The following is a 19,567-nucleotide window of genomic DNA, read 5'->3' as shown; positions in this document are numbered from 1 at the left end:
AAAACTGTTCTGTTTTAAGCATTTCCAGAAAAGGGTGCCAATGTAGACACAGCCCCAACGTATAAAGTTTTTACAGGACTCTAAATTATACCAATATGACTTTTACACAGCTCATGTGGTTCTGAATCTGTGGTGCACAGCTAGTCACATGTAACCTTAGTAGATAAGGACAAGAGTAGAGTTTGCAATATGAAACAACTTTCCTCCTAGTACTTTTCCAGGGAAAAATTGCATAGATAGTCAAATGCATAGAGGCAGGGCAGCAACATGGAAGGGGCTGCAAACAACTAAATGACCCATGGCCTGACTCTCTCTCTATTAAAATATACTCTGCAGTATGAAAGTGATTGAAAACTTCTGCCTGAATCTGTTTAGCAAACTCAGTGTTTTCAACACAAACTCTTCTGAGCCCAGTGAAAATAGTCAGATATTTGCCTCCCTTTACACCACCCTCCATCACCAATGCCAGATCAAACTATGGATTTCTTACTAACTTTATTCCCTACATAATTCCCGTTTAAATGAACAAAACTACTTAATTCAAGGAAGGGGTACTTTATAAGTGCTCTTCTATACATAATATGGTCATTTTAACATTGCACGGCCCTTTCAGACCATCTTCCATCTTGGATCTCTTCATGAAGAGAAAGCCTCTATTCCCAGTCAAGAAACATTTTACAATCAAAAAGCAAAATTTACAAAATTCTATTGAGACTACAGGGATTCTCTTTTGGAGCGAATTCTCATTGACTGCATATGAAATGAGCATTTTCAAATGCTATAAGTCCAAGATACATTCCAAAGCACTTGGACTTGTAGCGAAACAACTTAAAGTGGGGAATTTTTTCCCAGGGCTGACTTCCATTTGCACAAATTGGGTTTTTTTTTGGTTTTGGTTTTTTTGCGTGACTTAAGAGCAGGGAATGGGAGGACTTATAACACCTCAGTTCCTACAAGCATCAGTGATTTTAGTGTGAAATGGATGTATAGCAGGGCAACTTATAGCGGGGACACCTGTGTATGAAATGGGCAAATGCGCCATTGCTATAAACTGTGCATCTTTGAATATTCTGCATCTTTGAATACTAAGCATTTCATCTTGGAGTGAGTAAACTGTACATTTTTCATTCATGATCCTAAATTATTCTCTTTCTTCATCATCCTAATTGATTTTTTAAACTTCTGGTAGACTCCTTTGGGGATTTTACTCCTGTTTGATAATGCTCTCCTCCCTTTGAGAAGCATCTCCAGCTGGAAACTCAGCGATGGGCAAACTGTGCGGACGGGAACTAAATGCTGTTTCTTTGGTAAGCAGTAGATTTCTCTCCCATGTCCCCTTTTCTGCCAATGAACAGACACTTAGGCAGTGACGGCCCATTTGTCCTTGTTTACATCTGGCAGAGGCATCAGCTTGCTCTTTATCTTTGAGGAACTGGTTTGGCCACAGCCCAGACTTGGATCATGTTTTAATAACACCATTCAGTGGAATTTGATAGCTTTATGCACAGTGTTACCACACATATTTTATCAATAATGATCAGCAAACTATCAGTTTTTTAACATAAATCATTATAACAGTGTGCAAGGAGCGAACATGTGGTACATACCATCACAGGAATATCCCTAAATCAGAACTAGAAAAGAATGGGCCTAAAGTCTGCATGTTACATTGCAAATCATGAAATTCTGAAGCAGATAAAAGATTCAGAACAAGAGAAACAACTTCAACTTATGTTCAACTGTATTTATTTGAATGTCATAACATTAAAATTTTACTAATTATCCCTTATTCATAAAGATCTTACAGAAAAGATATGGCACAAAAGCCATATGGGAGTGAAAAGCCAGTGGATGGTTAAAGTACTGTGCTTTAAATTCAAGCAGACCTTGGCTCTCATCACAGCTCTGCTACAAAATTTGTGTGACTTGGGCTAGTCACAATTTTTCTATGCTTCAGATCCCCATCTAGAAAATGAAATATTTTCCCTCCTCGCATGGTTATTTTGAGGATAAATTGGCTAACAATTGTGAGATGTTCAGCTACAATGAAGCCAGAGGTTATATTAGTAAATAGATCATATGGGAAAGACTCCATGTTACCAGGAGACAGACAATGGGATTCAAATCACGGAATGCCGCCTCAATTTATGGCACCTAATCATCTCCTCTTACTAACACAGCCCTAATGCTTTGAAACAAAAGCTTCTGTTTCCTTTTCATCAGAATAAAAAGCTGTTTGTTCACACATTATCAAAATGTACTCATATGCCTGGGACACACAAAGACCATACTGATACCTTTTTGTAATTTTATTTCTATTTCAGCCGGATCATATTTGAATTAGACTTGGGTAAAATGTTTCTCACATAATGCAAATCCAGGAAATGTTGTTCTTGTGCCAATGTTACAGAAAAGGTGTGCATTCTCCCACCTTTTTTTGTATTATTGTCTCATAATATTACATGCTGTAAGCAAGAAGCAGTTCTTAACATGAAACCCCACTGTTCTTAATAAGCATGGGTAATGATAGGACTTGGTATGACATTTGTTTTTACCACGGGCATATACCATGTGAGTGTGAAAGGTGTAATGATGTTTTCAGACATATATCCTAACCAGATAATCAATGGTGAAATGTTAAAGTCAGAAATAAGGTGGGGTGGTACAGGCCGGTATGGTACACTGGTAAGAACCAGCCGAAACTGTCAGCCCATACCCGACCAATGTTAAAGTACTCTTCCCCTCCTCCGGTAGGGTCTGACTGCACTGTCACAGAAGCACTTCACTGCCTACTTAGCCTGGGGACACAAGGGGCAGAGATGTAATAGCGCTGCCATGGTAGCACTGCTGGACCTAACAGGGCAGCTGATAGGGAGGGAGAAAAAGGGGAAGCTGCCTTAGGGCCCAGTGATTTAAAATGGCTCAGGGCTCACAACCACTGCAGCATTGGCAGGTATGAAGGATTGGCTGAGAGAGTCTCCCACTTCCATCTCAGGCCCCTTCCCTTCCAGGTTAAATTTATAAAAAATGCATTAGGACAATGCTCTCTCCTTTCCTAATGAACAATTCCTTTTACAGTAGAACTTCAAAGTTGCAGACAGTTCTGGAATGGAGATTGTTCCTAACTCTGAAATGTTCCTGCCTTTGGATAAAACATTGTGGTTGTTCTTTCAGATGTTTACAACTGAACATTGACTTAATTCAGCTTTGAAACTTGAATGCAGCTTATAGCAATTTTAATTTAAATGAAACAAGCACAGAAACTGGTTTTCTACATTTTCACATTTTTTCCTTTAGTTTTTCAGTATTTATGCTGAACAAAGTATGGGTATGTCTACACTACAAAGTTAATTCGAACTAACAGACGTTAGTTCGAATTAACTTTCATAGACACTTCACTAGCGCTCCGCTAGTTCGAACTTAATTCGAACTAGCGGAGCGCTTAGTTCGAACTAGGTAAACCTCATTGTACGAGGACTAAGCCTAGTTCGAACTTAGTAGTTCGAATTAAGGGCTGTGTAGCCCCTTAATTCGAACTAGTGGGAGGCTAGCCCTCCCCAGCTTTCCCTGGTGGCCACTCTGGGCACCACCAGGGAAACTCGTCTGCCCCCCTCCCGGCCCTGGAGCCCTTTGTCTTGTGCCATCCATCTCCAGCCTTCCACAAACTTTGGGCAGGGACACCATTTCTACCCTCTGGCTAATACCACTCCATGGACCCAACCTCCATGACTTGATCTAACTTCTCTTTAAACTCTGTTCTAGTTCTAGCCTTCACAGACTCCTGCAGCAAAGAGTTCCACAGGTTGACTCATTGCTTTGTGAAGAACAACTTTCTGTTACTGGTTTGAAGCCTGCTACCCATTCCTTTCCTTTGGTGTCCTCTAGTCCTTCTATTATGGGAACTAATGAAGAACTTTTCTTTATGCACCCTCTCCATACCACTCTTGCTTTTATAGACCTTTATCATATCCCCCCTCCGTCTCCTCTTCTCCAAGCTGAAAAGTCCCAGTCTCTTTAGCCTCTCTTCATATGGGACCTGTTCCAAACCCCTGATCATTTTAGTTGCCCTCCCCTCTCCCACCCTCTCTCTTCCCCTCTCCCACCTCCTTTTCCCAGTCTCCCCCAGTTTTGTTCAATAAAGAGAGATTCTATTTTTGAACACACATTTTCTTTATTTTGTACATCAGGAAGGGGGGCTAGGGAGGGGTTAATGGAAGGAGGTGAGGGAGGAATGGGGTATGAGCCCCCAATGGGGAGGACTGGGCTGGCTCTGCAGGCTTCTCAGGGTGGAAGTTCTCCTGCAGCCCCCCGATTGCCTCCTTCCCCCGGATGGCAGCCTGTGACAAGTGCAGCCGGTCTGATGGCCAAGTGCTGTGATGTGACCAGTGTGGGTACTCCGGGCACTCCAAGCCAGGACTGCTTTGGAAGCGGGGAACCCTGAGAACTGTCTGTCCGGGGTGGAGGTCGGGTCCCTTTAAGCACAGCCCTCAGCTAGCCTGAGACAGCAGCTCCACACTCTAAGTCCTAATCTGATGCCCTGCTGGCACTGCTTCCGGCCATCCTTAACCCCGGTTCAGGGTCCACTCAGTGTGGACATGCTAATTCGAATTAGCAAAACGCTAATTCGAACTAGTTTTTAAGTCTAGCTGCGCTAATTCGAATTAGCTTAGTTTGAATTAACTAATTCGAATTAAGTTAGTTCGAATTAGCGCTGTAGTGTAGACATACGCTATGGTACTTGTTTTCTTGGAGTGGGGAAGGGTGTGGTCTCTGTTGCCTGAAGGGTAAACCTTAGAATTTATGGAGCCCTATGCATTATTATTAAACTGTTGCTCCTGTGCCAGACTTGTTCTAAGATTACAGTATTGGAATATTTGCCACATGCACTTTATTAAAAACCAGTTTAAACAAATTAAGCCCACGATAATGCTAATGGACAATGTCTTCCCCTGCTGCTGACACATCAAGCTTCATAAGGAGCAGATGCCCAATAGGCATTGTGCCCCACTCCCTTTGGTTTCCCACCCTCCTTTCACCTCAAAGGCCTGCTACCATTCCTGCACCCTAATCCCTGCACCCCTTCACTTCTAAACCCTGCATGCTACTCCTGCACTTACATAAAGAAACTGACCTGGATGCACAAAGCAACTGTCATTGCTGCTGCTCCTTTGCCCAGTGCACCCTAAGGAGACTGTGAATGAAGAGCAACAACAGGGCTGCCTGCGCCAGGTTCACTTTCTCCACCTGGACTGCGTAAGGAGAGAGCATGAGAGTAGTAACTCCTGATGCTTCACAGCACAGCCCAGGTAGGGAAAGTGACTTAGATGCAGGTAACCATTACACTATCTCATCTTCCAAGACTCTCATGTGAACTGTCAGGGCTAGAATAAATGTTTTGTATTAAATTGAGGCCAAATAAAAATGTTAAAAATAAATATATGAAAAACTTTAATATATTTTATTTACAGTGGCTTTATTTATATTAGCCTTGCTAGTCCCTCCCCACTATGCCTAGGCACAGAAACTAGGATCGGGAGCCTAGTTCTCGCTAGGGTTGCTGATGGTGGGGATGGGGCAGGAAGAACTAGGGACAGTCCAGTCTCCCCCAGAGGCACTAGTGAGGGATGGGGCAAAGGGACTCCAGTCGCTCTGTGAGGCCCAGGCCAAGGGAGCATAACTGAAGCAAAGAGCTCCCACTGGTCAGAGTGTCTGTCCACTGGGTGCTGGTGCCACCACCTGCCCAACATGACACAGGGGCATTAAAAATTTCCTTTTCTTCCTCCCAGAAGAAAGAACGGATTTCATCTGCACTAAGTGCAAGCTGGTTGCCATTTTGGAGGAAAAAATTAAAGGACTGGAGGCCTAAGTGTCGACCCTATGCTCGATCCGAGAGGATAAAGACTTCCTCATAGAAGGCAGCATTTAATCGTGCAAGCAAGTCAGGCAGAAGAGCCAGAGAGGGCAGTACAGGATGAGGAAGAGAATTGGCAGCATGTAACTTCTAGAAGGAAAAAAAAGCCAGCACGGGAATCCCCCATTCCTGCAGTGGTAAGTAATCGCTTTCAGGCTCTCTCCACAGGCTCTGCGCTGGAGAATGCTTTGGAAGGGATCTCATGAGGAGTAACGGTAGTTCGAATTAGGAGCTTTAATTCGAACTACCTAGCCTGTGCCGCATGTTCAAACTACCGGGCATTTAAAAACGGCGGCGCCCGGGCACATGCAAATGATGCCCGGGATATTTAAATCCTGGCTTCATTTGCAAGCTTGAATGCCTACATTAGCCACCCTACTTCGAACAAGGGTGGCTAGTGTAGACATACCCCAAGAGAGGAAAGAGCATCTTCGCGGGCAGGCTTGCAAACCTAGTGAGGAGGGCTTTAAACTACATTCGTTGGAGGATGGTGACCAAAACCCTGAGAGGAGTGGGGAAGTTGGATACTGGGAAGAAATGCAAGGAGGAACAAGCGATAAAGGTGGACCCCTGATTCGAATGCAGTGGGTAGGGCAATCAACTGGTTATCTAAGGTATATGTACACCAATGCGAGAAGTCTGAGTGACAACCAGGAAGAATTGGAGGCTCTGGCCCAGTCCAAGAACTACAATTTGATTGGAATAACAGAGACTTTGTGGGATGACTTGCATGACTGGAGCGCTGTCATGGAAGGGTATAAACTGTTCAGGAAGAACAGGCAGGGGAGAAAAGGAGGAGGAGTTGCACTGGATGTAAGAGAGCACTATGATTGCTCAGAACTCCAGTATATAGAGGGAGAAAAGCCTGTTGAGAGTATATGGGTCAAGTTTAGCGGTGTTAGCAACAGCAGTGATGTTTTGGTTGGTGTCTGCTACAGGCCGCCGAATCAGGTGGATGAGGTAGATGAGGCTTTCTTCAGACAACTGAGAGAAGTTTCCAGATCGCAGGCCCTGGTTCTCATGGGGGACTTTAATCACCCTGACATCTGTTGGGAGACCAATATGGCAGTACACAGACAATCCAGGAAGTTTTTGGAGAATGTTGGGGATAACTTCTTGGTACAAGTGTTGCAGGATCCAACAAGAGCCTGTGTGCAGCTTGACCTGCTGCTCACAAACAGGGAGTAGCTAATAGGAGAAGTAGAGGTGGGTGATCATGAGATGGTAGATTTCAGGATCCTGACCAAAGGAAGAAAAGAGAGTAGTAAAATACACACCTTGGACTTCAAAAAAGCAGATTTCGACTCCCTCAGAGACCTGATGGGAAGAATCCCCTGGGATCCTAACATAAAGGGGAATGGAGCCCAGGAGAGCTGGCAGTATTTTAAAGAAGCCTTATTGAAGGCACAGAAAGAAACCATTTCATGAGTAGCAAGAGAAGCAAATATGATAGGAGACTGGATTGGCTTACCGGGGAAATCCTTGTTGAACTTAAGCACAAAAAGGGAGCTTACAAAAAGTGGAAACTTGGACAGATGACTAGGGAGGGGTATAAATGTATAGCCCGAGAATGTAGGGGAGTTATCAGGAAGGCAAACGCGCAACTGGAATTGCAACTCGCAAGGGATATGAAGGATAACAAGAAAGGTTTTTATAGGCATGTTAGGAAGAAGAAGTTGATCAGAGGGGGTGTAGGGCCCCCACTGAATGAGGGCAGTAACCTAGTGACAGATGATGTGAGGAAAGTTGAAGTACTTAATGCTTTCTTTTCAAGGTCAGCTCCTAGACTAATGTGCTAAGTGATGCAATATGGGACGAAGGTGGAAAGCCCTTGGTGGGGAAAGAACAGGTTAAGAACTATTTAGAAAAGCTAAACGTACATAAATCCATGGGTCCGGACTTAATACATCCGAAGGTACTGAGGGAGTTGGCAAATATCACTGAGGAGCCTTTGGCCGTTATCTTTGAAAAAGTCGTGGAGATTGGGAGAGATTCCGGATGATTGGAAAAAGGCAAATGTAGTGCCCATCTTCAAAAAAGGGAAGAAGGACGATCCAGGGAACTATAGGCCGGTTAGTCTTACCTTGGTTCCTGGAAAAATCATGGAAGGGATCCTTAAGGAATCCATATTGAGGCACTTGGAAGAGAGGAAAGTGATTAGGAATAGTCAACATAGATTCACAAAGGGCAAGTCATGCCTGATCAATGTGATTAGCTTTTATGATGAGGTAAGTGGCTCTGTGGATATGGGAAAGTCAGTGGATGTGATGATATACCTTGATTTTAGCAAGTCTTTTGATACGGTCTCCCACAATATTTTTACGAGCAAGTTAAGGGAATGTGGATTAGATAAATGGACTGTAAGATGGATAAAAAGCTGGCTGGAAGGTTGGGCCCAGCAGGTAGTGATCAACGGCTCAATGTCAGGATTGCTGTCAGTTTCTAGCGGAGTGCCCCAAGGTTCAGTTCTGGCACCAGTTTTGTTCAACATCTTTATTAATGACCTGGATGAGGGGATGGATTGGACCATCAGCAAGTTTGCAGATGACACTAAGCTAGGGGGAGAGGTAGAGATGCTGGAGGGCAGGGATAGAGTCCAGAGTGACTTGGACAAATTGGAGGATTGGGCCACAAGAAATCTGATGAGATTCAACAAGAACAAGTGCAGAGTCCTGCACTTGGGACTGAAGAATCTGAAGCATTGTTACAGGCTGGGGACCAACTGGCTAAGTAGCAGTTCTGTAGAAAAAGACCTGGGGGTTACAGTGGATGAGAAGCTCGACATGAGTCAACAGTGTGCCCTTGTAGCCCGGAAGGCTAATGGCATATTAGGTTGCAATAAGAGGAGCATTGGCAGTTGATCCAGAGATGTGATTATTCCTCTTTATTCCACTCTGGTGAGGCCATATCTGGAGTATTGTGTTAAGTTCTGGGCTCCCAGTTACAGGAAGGATATGGATGCATTGGAGAGGGTCCAGTGGAGGGCGACCAAAATGATTAGGGGGCCGGAGCATACGACCTACGAGGAGAGGTTGAGGGAGTTGGGTCTATTTACTCTACAGAAGAGAAGAGAAGAGCAAGGGGGGATTTGATAGCAGCCTTCAACTTCCTTAAGAGACATTCCAAAGAGGCTGGAGAGAGGCTGTTCTCAGTAGTGACAGATGGCAGAACAAGGAACAATACTCTCAAGTTGCGGTGGGAGAGGTCCAGGTTGGATATTAGGAAAAACTATTTCACTAGGAGGGTGATGAAGCACTGGAATGAGTTACCTAGGGAGGTGGTGGAGTCTCCATCCCTAGAGGTGTTTAAGTTTCGGCTTGACAAAGCCCTGGCTGGGTTGATGTAGTTGGGATTGGTCCTGCCTTGGGCAGGGGGCTGGACTTGATGGCCTTCTAAGGTCTCTTCCAGCTCTTATTCTATTATTTCAATTGTGGCAGGGCTGGGGCAAGCTCACGTGATGGGCGAAGCTTCATATGCAGCCAGGGCCATGCCATGGGGAACCCAGCTGTCTGCAGCATCTGGCAGCTGGCTGAGAGGAGCAAGTGGGTGGGTTGGGAGGGGGCAGGAAGAGAGTACCCCTGGGCTCACCAGCTGGGAAGAGCTGGGGAGTAGTGAGAGAAGGCAGGGAAAACAAAGTCTGGCTGTGGGCTGAAAGCAGCCTCTTATGCATACACAGCACATGGTGCTGCACAGGGGCATCTGAAAATTTGGTGCCCTAAAGTTTTGTTTGCTGTATGCACCTGTATATGCTGTGAATGCCTAAGAACAGCACTGGCTGCCTGATTGGAAAGTTCCAGTTCCAAATGAGGTGTGCGGTTGACCAGTCAGTTCGTCACTCACATTGTATGGTATTTTAGAATGGGGTAACTGAAATCTCAGTCACTTGATTTTTAACAGGTATCACAACATGGTTAGAATTCATGCAAATTCCACATGAGAGATTCTCCAGCGACTCAAAGCTGTTCCCTTGATAATTCAATCACAGGCATGAGGCATGTAATCAATACTTACCGTGCCTGCTTACATTCTTCTGTGAGCAAAATTGCCTTTTGTAAGTTCCTGACAACAAAAATAATTGCATTGAAAAGATATTTTCACTCTGCACAGGACAGAGCTCTAGAGCAGGCTCTTATAAAAGGAATACAAAGCATGAAGAGCTTTTATCTTTGCACTTAAAATGCTACATATAAAGGAGTGCTTTTTTCCAACAATGCTGATGGTAAAAGAATACAACAGAAATTCTTTGTGTCTAAGCTCTCTGAAATATGGATCAAGAGGATTCTTCAGCATTTTTAAATGCTTCTTATCATCGCAACAAAAACTTCACACAAGTACTATAACACTGTTACTAACAGGAAAAAGGCTTAGAAAAGGGAAGAAACACAGGAATTAAAAGAGCAAATGAGGTGTATTAAATCCAGCAATAAACTTGAATTCTTATTCCCTTTGGTGTCTGCCTTAATTATTCTTCCAGTTAGCAAAACTGATTTAAATCTACATGCCTATCTTAGATCATCCCTGGTTGCACAAAGAAAAGCAACCACAGAGAATTCAAAAATACATGGGCCCCTTGTGTGATGTTCATTTTTCCAGGCACCATGCTGTAAAATGTATAATGACACATCAACAGGCAGTGTTAGTGAAGGCAGAGAAGTAGCATAGGAATCCCGGTGGCATGTAGGGCAACTGCTCAGGGCCCCATGACACAAGGGTCCCTGCAAAGTAGTTCAGGCTTCAGCTTCAGCCCTGGGCAGTGGGTTTCAGACCACATCTAATGCTGGCCTTGGGCACAGAGTCATTAGAGTAGGCAAGCTATGGCCTTTACAATGGTGTAGTAATTCTTCAAAGAGTGTTGTTTAAATAAATGTGGCAATAGCGGTTCCTTGCTAGATCCTTTAATGATACAAAGACAGAGCAAGCATACTTAAACAAAAACAAAAGCCAAAGGGACAAATTCACAATTGACAAAAAGGTGAAATAATTAAAGTTGCCCTGCATATGGAACAACACATTTGAATCAGTGGATCAAATTTTGCTCTCAGTTAAATTAGCATTTCTGTATCTGATTTTCCACTCACACCAGTTCTACAGCCATGTAGATGTTACTCCAGTTTTATATCAGTCATGGCTGGTTGGTGAAGGCATGGCTGGGGGAAACAAGCCCTCACCCCCACTTTCAGCCCCGCCACTTCTTCTGAGGCCCCGCCCTTTCCCTGTCCCCACGAGGAGGTCGGCAAGTGCGCCATGTGCACACTCTACCTCCAAACCATGGGGAGAGGAGGGGAGCAGGCAGGTGTGCACTCACCCCAGCCTCCACAGCCCCAGGCAGAGCAGAGGGCACGTGGCATGGCCCCAGCCTCCCCAGCCTCGGATGGTTTCTAGGTATTCGTCTGGCTCTTTCAATTTCGTCTGGCTCTTTCAATTTCAAATTTCAATTTCAATTTCAATTTCAATTCGTCTGGCTCTTTCAATTTCAAATTTCAAATAAAAAAGCAAACATCTCAGACACTTCGCCAAAGGATTAATGCCCACAAAACAGATATCAGGCAAGATCACAAAGAGAAAACAGTTTCTTGCCACTTTAACCAGAAAGGACACTCTCTAAATGACTTAGCCACCTGCATTCTGCTACAAAGACCTTTTACATCTGCACTTGAAAGGGAATCCTCTGAACTGTCATTCATGTTAAAATTCGACACTTGCCAACAAGGACTTAACAAGAATTTGAACTATCTCACCCATTACCAAGACAGTTTCCCCAATTATCACCTGTAATACCATTAACTCACACATCCCACTCTCCCTACCTTTAATATCAGCAATTCACAGACACTTACCTTCCTTCCTCCTCCTCCCCCCCCCCCCCCCCCGCATCCCCCTTCTGTTCTGCAATGTGATTTGTCCTTTTCATATTTGTTCATTTTTTTAATTGTATCCTTTGGTATATATAGTTGTGACTACTTTCTTCCACTATTTGATCTGAGGAAGTGGGTCTGGCCCACGAAAGCTCATCATCTAATAAACCATCTTGTTAGTCTTTAAAGTGCTACATTGTCCTGCATTTTGCTTCAACTACCCCAGACTAACACGGCTACATTTCTATCACTTTAATAAACCTGTAACTGTTTGGCTACGTCTACACTGGCCCCTTTTCCGGAAGGGGCATGTAAATTTCACCTATCGTCGTAGGGAAATCCGCGGGGGATTTAAATATCCCCCGCGGCATTTAAATAAAAATGTCCGCCGCTTTTTTCCGGCTTTTAAAAAAGCCGGAAAAGAGCGTCTACACTGGCCCCGATCCTCCGGAAAAAGCACCCTTTTCCGGAGGCTCTTATTCCTACTTTGAAGTAGGAATAAGACCCTCCAGAAAAGGGCACTTTTTCCGGAGGATCGGGGCCAGTCTAGACGCTCTTTTCCGGCTTTTTTAAAAGCCGGAAAAAAGCGGCTGACATTTTTATTTAAATGCCGCGGGGGATATTTAAATCCCCCGCGGATTTCCCTACGACGATAGGTGAAATTTACATGCCCCTTCCGGAAAAGGGGCCAGTGTAGACGTAGCCTTTAAGTTTTAAACCTGACTCCTTCAGTTGCTGTAATAGAACCAAGCACAATTTAAAAGAACTTCAGCCGGTCATAAAGGGACAGACATAGGGAGAGCTTGGGCGTTTGGATCTGTGTCACTCCCAGGTGACAAGATCCGTTGGGGCACCTTTCCAGCCTTTCCCAGGCTGCCCGCTGCGAAGGAACTTTGTGTTCTAGCAGTTAAAATCTAAGGTGTAATAAGCTCTTCCTACACACTGGGGTGTCTGTTAGCCTGTTTGGCTACCCTCTGCGACGGGACCTCAGTCCTAACAGTAAAGTCACGGACGTTAAACACTCGGGGCTCCTTTCAGCCTTCTGGGCTGCCCGCTGCGACGAGACTTCGTGTCTTAGCAGTTGAAGACTTAGGAGACATACCCACACACACTGCCCTGACCCTCGGCTGACACTTACATACCAGACTCCCGTGATATCAGTATAAAAAGGAAATCATTTCGGCCCAATGGATTTAGTCTATCAAGTTGAAGTTAGCTGGACAGGAAATAGTTTTCCTGTCCCACAGAATTCTTTGAGATTTCCAAATATTTTAGAGTAAAGGAATGAAAATACCCAAAATTTTCACAAACCAAATATCTGGAAAAAACTTTTTGTTTTGGAAATTTTGAAACATTTAATTGTGATTTCAACCATTAAAAATTCAAATTCTACTCTAATTATTGCAGTAAGTTTCAAAATGAAAAGTAATTTAAAACCATATGGCTGGTATTTTTCAGATAACTTTGAAACTCTTTTCAGAAAATTTTTGACTTGAATAATTCATTGAAATTGACCCTTTCCCAAGTTTTATTCTGGCAAATCAGCATTTTTGGAAAAAATTAAGTTTTGAAGGCACCTCTGTACAGTATTTTTGTCTTCTTTGCTCTGCAAACCATTGTGATACAGAAGTCAATATAAATAGAAATCTTTCTACTCATTTCTCTCACTATTCTTTCATATAAACGAGGTCTGTCAAATGATTAAAAAAATGAATTGTGATGAATTAAAGTTTTAATAGAATTGTTAAATAAGAACTGAATACCGTGTATTTAAATATTTTGGGAGGGGTTCTACATGTTCAAATATATTGATTTCGATTAAGATAAAGCATAATGTGTACAGTAGTCACTTTATATTATTATTTTATTAAAATGTTTTCACTATTAAAAAGATAAAAATCAAGAAACATAAAAACATAAGAATGGCCATACAGGGTCAGACCAAAGGTCCGTCTAGCCCAGTATCCTGTCTTCCGACAGTGGCCAATGCCAAGTGCCCCCAGAGGAAATGAACAGAACAGGTAACCATCAAGTGATCCCTCCCCAGTCACCCATCTCCAGCTTCCAACAACCAGAGGCTAGAGAAAGGAAATAGCATTTCACTTCATATGAGTACTGTTGTGTAATTTCTTTACCATGAGAGTTGAAATTACAAACATAGAATTAATTTTTAAATAACTGCACTCAAAAATAAAACAGTTTAAAACGTCAATGCCTACACATTCACTTATTCCTATTTCTTATTCCTCTTTAGAGGAGTTTTGGCTTATTGACAGGCTGAGATATTTTACCTCAAAAAGTCAGTATCCTGAAGATGGGATGGGGTGAGTTGTGCAGGAGAAGTGTGGTTTTGTGATGCTGCTCCTTTCTGAGCTTGCTAGGCTCCCCTCCAGTCCACAGAGGAAGAGTTTCATCTTACAAATCTGCATCCAGAGTGCAATGAGGATGCAGGCATAGGCAGAGAAAGCAAGGAGCATAGGTGCAGGAATCAGGTTTTGGGCATCCCGGTCACGTGCCCCTGCTGTTCAGGTTCCCATCCATCAACCCTGGACCCTTGGCCCTCCACTTCACCACTGATACCCAGAGGCTTCGCTTCCAGCCCTGGGTTCTCCTCAGTTGCTATCCTATTCAAAGGGGCTTGGTTGCCAGCCCCAGGTCCCACTGCCAGGCCCTTCCTGTTTAATCCCACCCAGCTGCAAGGCCTGAGGTCCTGCCCGCTGGCCCCTCATGTGGTATTCTTGCTGCTGGCTCCGGCTGTAGGTAGCGGTGAGGAGAGCAGGCAGAGGTACATTCTGGACCCCCACTGCAAAAATTGTTCCTGCGCCACAGGCAAGCAGTGACTTGTGCAGGAGTATGAGGGAAGTGTTTTGCTGCTGCTTCTTGAAGGGTGGTTTCTGGTATTTGCTCACCAGACCCATCTCCTTGTACTGAGCCAGGTGGGCTCTCTTGCACTGAGCGAGCCTGTGTGCTGATTTCCTGATAGAAACAAAACATGGATGGGGAGGAGAGGCTTGTGCAGGGAGACTGAGCCAGAGTGAGGCCAGCTGGGGCAATGAGGCATGGTGCAGGAGAGAGGCTGGTCCCCCCAGCAAAGAGTCAGCTGGGGCAATGGGGCATGGAAAATCAAGATCCCTACCCCGTTGGTGGAGCCAAGATGGATGCCGTTTCCTTTTCTCTCATCTCATCTCCTCTCCCACCTTCCAAAGATGGATTCAGCTACTGCAACTGACTTCCCACCCAGACATATGTGATTAACACCATTAAATAATTAAATATTAATTTTGTTTTTAGTTAATTGGAGTCATTAAAATGTGAGTAATTAACTGCCCTAATTTAAACCATTCTGTCTAAAAATGTTACGAAACAAGTCCAACAGAACTGTATTACTCTATTTTCCATAAAAGTAAAGAAAAATAGCAACATTCCTTATCTTAAGAAACAAGATGTATCAGAAGCCACCACATTTGTTTTTGGCATGTGGCTGTGAGACGGAGAAGTCCAAGCTTCAAAACATTCTCAAAAAGATGCCTACCTGCTGTGTCCTTGCCAGAAACACTCAACATCAGTATCACCTTTCTAAAAGACAGTGTTTTCCAAAATGATTCCAGGTTTTATCAAAATAATATTCCTGGACAAAATATCTCCTTCCCCCCAGTACATCTACTGTATATTTGAGAGAGTTTGTGCATCTGTCTGTATGTTTGTCCATCCATCTGTCTGTGTGTCTAGTTGTTTAAGAACTCCCACACAGTAAGAACTAGGACCACCAAATTTGGTATGCAGCTTTCTCTTATTGTAACTTAAAGTGAGGACAGAGTTTGGTTGAGCCAGGACAATGGAGTATGTGTGCACAATGTGATTATTTCTCATCAAATGAAAAGACAGGGCTGTGATATCAGGGACAGTGGTACCACAGAATGACCACAGGAGAGCAGCAAGCACATGGGAGATTTATAGCCCAGAATGACCACAGGGTGGCAGCAAGTGCCCTTGGCCTGCCCTATGTGGGCCCCATATCTCCAGTCTGGCTCCAGGGAGCAGTCAGCAAGTGGGATTCATGGACCCTGCCACCCAGGCTGGTGGTGGGGTGCTCAGCTCCCCATTTCACCAGCCCAGCCCCAGGGAGCAGCTGTTTGCCATCCCCCCCATCCTGAAGTACCTCTGCTCTGAGCCACCTCATATCTCAACCCCTGCCCTGACTTCTGCACCCCACATCCTGCCCTGAGCCCCACACCACCTGCGCTGACTCATGCAGCTCCCACCCCCTGCCCTGAACCCCTCACCCCCAAACCCTGACACCTACACCTCCCATGCCCCTGGACTTGAGCAATGCCAGGTAAGTCTTCTAGCTGTTAAATAAATGAAGGAATGTATATGACCATCACTGTCTGAGATTAGCATCTCCATAGCTAATATCACCTCAGAATGAATAAAGCAGAAAAGCACAAAGATGGAAATAAATCATTAAGCAGAACTCTTAGAAGAAACTCAGGACTACTTCTTGTTGTCCTTCAATTGTTGCACTAAACTTCCTGTTTTGTTCAGTCCTGTATTAAAACTACAAATACACAAAAATGGTGGCCACAAAAGTATTTAAAAAGCACAGCATCTTCTCAAATCATTAAATTGTTAAATAAATTTATTTTTGCTCTTTTTTATTGGCAGGACTGCTGTGACAATATTGAATGGATTCTTGATCCTAGAAGACCTAGTTTCCTCATTTAATAAATTAATGATGTAACTAATTTAAATTAATGATACAAACCTTTAAAAAAAACTAGGAAACATTTTCCTGTCAATAGCTGATCTCTTGCCAATTAAGTAATAACACTTTTCTTTATATTTAGGCCAGTTTCTCACTAATGTTCTTGATATCAACAGAAAGTCAATAGGAGGCTTTGATTGCTGCAGTGAAAACATAACTGTCTCAGACAATGTAGTGCAGTGTTTCATTAGTAACAGGAAGACATGCTGGTGAAACAAACATCACAAACATCAACTCTTCAAACTTAAAATGTAACCTGGTTTAGTTAGCCTATAATGTACGATAATTAGTGCATTTCTTCTGAGCACCTATAACTTTAGCACAAGAACATGATGATTTTAATAATGCAAAGAATACTTTATATACTATATTTCCTTGCCCGGACCTTTATCAAATTAAGTGAGGGGTTTTTTTTTCATTGTTATTAAGCCAATGTGCTATATATAAACACTACATGGCATGGCTAAAAGAATACTCTCTTCTCTTCTGCTCCATCCTGACATATAGGAAGTTCAGACTCTCAGGCTATGTCTACACTAGCAGCTTCTTGCACAAGAACAGCTGTTCTTGTGCAAAAACTTGCCGGGTGTCTACACTGCACGCACATTCTTGCTCAAGTAAATGTACAGTCTAGCATCAGAAAACAGGGCTTCTTCCGGAAGAGTTATTCCTCTTGAGGAATAAGCCCTCTTGCTCAAGAGCTCTTGCGCAAGAGGGCAGTGTAGACAGGCAACATGAATTTCTTGTGCAAGAAACCCCTATGGCTAAAATGGCCATCAGAGCTTTCTTGTGCAAGAGAACGTCTACACTGCCATGGACACTCTTGCGCAAAACCACATCTCTTGCACAAAAGCACATGCCAGTGTACACGCGCTCTTGTGGAAGACTTTTTACACAAGAACTCTTCCGCAAAACAGTTCTTGTGCAAGAAGCTGCCAGTGTAGACGTAGCCTCAGACTCAGGTTATGTCTAGACTGCAGAATTTTTCTGTGATAAAAAAGGTTTTAAAATCTTTTTCTATAAAAAGATTTTCAAACAGTTTCTGAAAAAGTAGAAATGTTCTTTCAGCATTCCTGTATTCCTCTTGGTGAGATGAATAAGGGATGATCCAAAAGAGGAGTTTTCTCCCAAAATTTGGCCCAGTGTAGATGGGCCAAATTTCATAAAAGCCTCTTCCAAAAAAAAGCGGAAAAAGATACGCAAATTGTGGTTCACAATTTGGGTATCTTTTACCAATAAACCTCTGCAGTCTAGATGTAGTCTCATGAGATATAGTCTCATGCATATGTCGTGCTCGCATTTGCATTTCCTCTTCTGATCCCTTTTGCACAAGAGGCTTTTGCACAAAAAAGAGCTGTGTAGATGGCTTGTTTTTGCGCAAAATCCCCCTTTTGCACAAGAGCCGTTCTTCCTCACTTTTTCAGGAAAAATGGCCCTTGCGCAAAGGCAGTTTTTGTGCAAAAAGGAGCCATCTACACAGGAAGAATGGCTCTTGTGCAAGAGGGGGGTTTTGAGCAAAAAGGAGCTCAAAACCCCATAGCTCTTTTTTGTGCAAAAACGTCTTGCACAAAAGGGATCCGAAGAGGAAATGCAAATGCAAACACGGCATATGCAAATGAGCACTCCATTTTCATTTCCTCTTGTGGAAAAGCCTTGCAGTATAGACGTAGCCATAGACTTTAATACCACAAGGGCTCATCATGATCATCGTCTGATCTCCGGCACATTGCAGGCCATAGAGCCTCACCTACCCATGCCTCTGGCTGAATTACTGAAGTCCTTACATTATGATTTAAAGACTTCAAAGTTACACAGAATCCACCATTTACACTAGAGTAAACCAGCAAATGGCCCAGGCCCCATCCTACACAGGAAGCCAAAGCCCTTGCAGGATTTTGGCCACTCTGACCCATGGGAAAATTTCTTCACAATTCCAAATTTGGTGATCAGTTAAGCACAGGGTTAGGTGGGCTAGATTCACCAGCCCAGACACCTAGGAAAATATACTCTGTAGTAACTCAGAGCCCTCCCCATCACCAGCCATTGCCGCTAACAGTCACAGATCGATTACATGCCATCACAGGCAGTCTCATCATACCATCCCCTTCATAATCTAATCAAGCTCAAGCTTAGAAACCTTCATCTTAATTAAAGCCTAAAATAGTATATGGACAATTTATATCCATTTGTTCTTGTGTCCACATTAGCACTTAAATAACTCCCCTGGTGTGTATATAGAGAACAATCATATCTCCCATCAGCCTTTGCTTGGTTAGATTAAACAAGCCAAACTCTTTGAGTCACCTTTCCTAAGGTAGGTTTTCCATTCCTCTGATCATCCTAGTAGCCCTTTTCCACACCTGTTCAACTTTGAATGAATCTTTCTTAAACATGGGAAACCAGAGTTGCTCATTGTATTCCCAACGAGGTCTCACTATTGCTTTGTATAATGGCATTAACATTTCCCTATCTCTGCTGAAAATGCCTCAACTGACACCTCCTGTGACTGAATTCACCTTTTTTAATAGCCACATCACATTGGTGATCCACTGTCATTCTGTGATCAACGAATACACCCTGGTCTTTCTCTTCCTCTATCACTTCCAACTTCTAGTTCACCATCTTATAGCAACAATTCTTCTTGTTATTCCCTTGCATGACCTTGCAGTTTACACTATTACATTTTCATCCCATTGCTATTACAGGCAGTCCCCGGGTTACGTACAAGATAGGGACTGTAGGTTTGTTCTTAAGTTGAATTTGTATGTAAGTCGGAACTGGCGTCCAGATTCAGCCGCTGCTGAAACTGACCAACAGCTGACTACAGGAAGCCCGAGGCAGAGTTGCTCTGCCCTGGGCTTCCTGGAATCAACCGCTGATCAGTTTCAGCAGCGGCTGAATTTGGACGCCTGGGACAGAGCAGCTGGGGCGCTGCCGGGTAGGTCCCTGCAGCGCTGCACCTCAGTACTACTGGACCAACCCGGCGGCACCCCAGCTGCTCTACCCAAGGTGTCCCCAAGTCAGCCGCTGCTGAAA

At 43.7% G+C, this 19,567-nt stretch overlaps 1 long non-coding RNA gene across 1 annotated transcript in view; it reads right to left on the bottom strand.

The window, feature by feature from the left end:
- LOC142818540 (uncharacterized) overlaps nt 1-19,567 on the bottom strand; it is a 166,417-nt gene that overhangs the window by 142,187 nt on the left and 4,663 nt on the right. The gene's annotated exons all lie outside the window — the stretch shown is intronic.

This window comes from Pelodiscus sinensis, chromosome 16 (assembly GCF_049634645.1).
Source record: "Pelodiscus sinensis isolate JC-2024 chromosome 16, ASM4963464v1, whole genome shotgun sequence".
In the NCBI taxonomy this organism is placed as follows: Eukaryota; Metazoa; Chordata; order Testudines; family Trionychidae; genus Pelodiscus; species Pelodiscus sinensis.
Note: the sequence above shows the minus strand (reverse complement) of the source record. Positions and strands in the feature narration are given on the sequence as shown.